Genomic DNA, 1,236 nt, shown 5'->3' with positions numbered 1-1,236 from the left:
GGGTGTATTCATTAGTGCAGACCGTAGCAAACCCTAATAAAACGTTTCCGCTAAGGACAACTGCTGCAACGAAAACGAGCTTTCAGGTGGCTTCGTTCCATTTGATTCCCTCGTGAATAAACCACTGAATTGTACAATAAGAAACAGTGATTTTCGTTTCAAAGTGTTTTGCACTAATGAACGCAGCCCATGTTTTGTATTGTGTTGGGTTTTGAACCTCAGGAGGCTTTGGCTGTTGTTGGTAAATGCTAACATGAATCATAATGAACTGAAACACCAAACGTTGTTTCTAAAGTACTCTTCCTGTCTCCTCCTGGTCCTCCAACGGACCATAATCCACTGCTCCTCCTCACTGGGAAAAAATGACAGTTGGAACCCATCAACAAGGTATGTTCTCCTCTCTGAACACACACGTGTGTGTGTGTGTGTGTGTGTGTGTGTGTGTGTGTGTGTGTGTGTGTGTGTGTGTGTGTGTGTGTGTGTGTGTGTGTGTGTGTGTGTGTGTGCGTGTGTGCGTGCGTGCGTGCGTGTGTGTGTGTGTAGAGACAGAGAGAGGTGATAGAAGAGGAGCAGGTGTCAAATCACCAGTTAAACAGCCTTGACTCTGCTGTCAGATCTCAGTGGGCCCAGTCCATCTCCTGTGTCTGCTCTAGTGACAACCCCCCCACACACACATATACACACCACACACACACAAACACACCACAGACACACACACACCACATACCACACATAGACACACACACCACACATACACACAGACACACACACACCACATACCACACATACACACACCACACAGACATACACACCACACACCACAGACACAGACAAACACTTTGTTATTTTCATCAGCTTAATAAGAGGTTCTTCATTGCATATTCATGTCAATCATTTTGTCCTGCATGACTGTCTTTGTCTCTGATTAGAATCGTGATTGCGGAGAGAGGGAGGGGGGGATGGAGGGAGGGAGGGAAGGAAGGAGGGAGGGAGGTGGAGGGGGAGAGGGAGGAAAGAGGGAGAGGAAAGAGGGGAAGTTGAAAAGAAAACAAAGTTCATAAACATCCTCATGCCCTTAAGCGTCATTCCAAACTCATATGACCTTCACCCCCCCTCTCTCTCTCTCTCTCTCTCTCTCTCTCTCCCTCCCTCCCTCCCTCCCTCCCTCCCTCCCTCTCTCTCTCTCTCTCTCTCTCTCTCTCTCTCTCCATCTCCCTCCCTCCCTCTACCTCCTCC

General features: G+C 48.2%; 1 pseudogene; it reads left to right on the top strand.

Annotated features, from left to right (window-relative positions):
- Positions 1-369: 369 nt before the first annotated feature.
- Positions 370-1,236, top strand: part of LOC135533271 (synaptotagmin-17-like) — a 56,495-nt pseudogene continuing 55,628 nt past the window's right edge.

This window comes from Oncorhynchus masou, unplaced genomic scaffold (genome assembly GCF_036934945.1).
Source record: "Oncorhynchus masou masou isolate Uvic2021 unplaced genomic scaffold, UVic_Omas_1.1 unplaced_scaffold_2306, whole genome shotgun sequence".
Classification (NCBI taxonomy): Eukaryota; Metazoa; Chordata; class Actinopteri; order Salmoniformes; family Salmonidae; genus Oncorhynchus; species Oncorhynchus masou.
The sequence above is the reverse complement of the archived record's forward strand: the minus strand, read 5'-3'. Positions and strand labels throughout refer to the sequence as shown.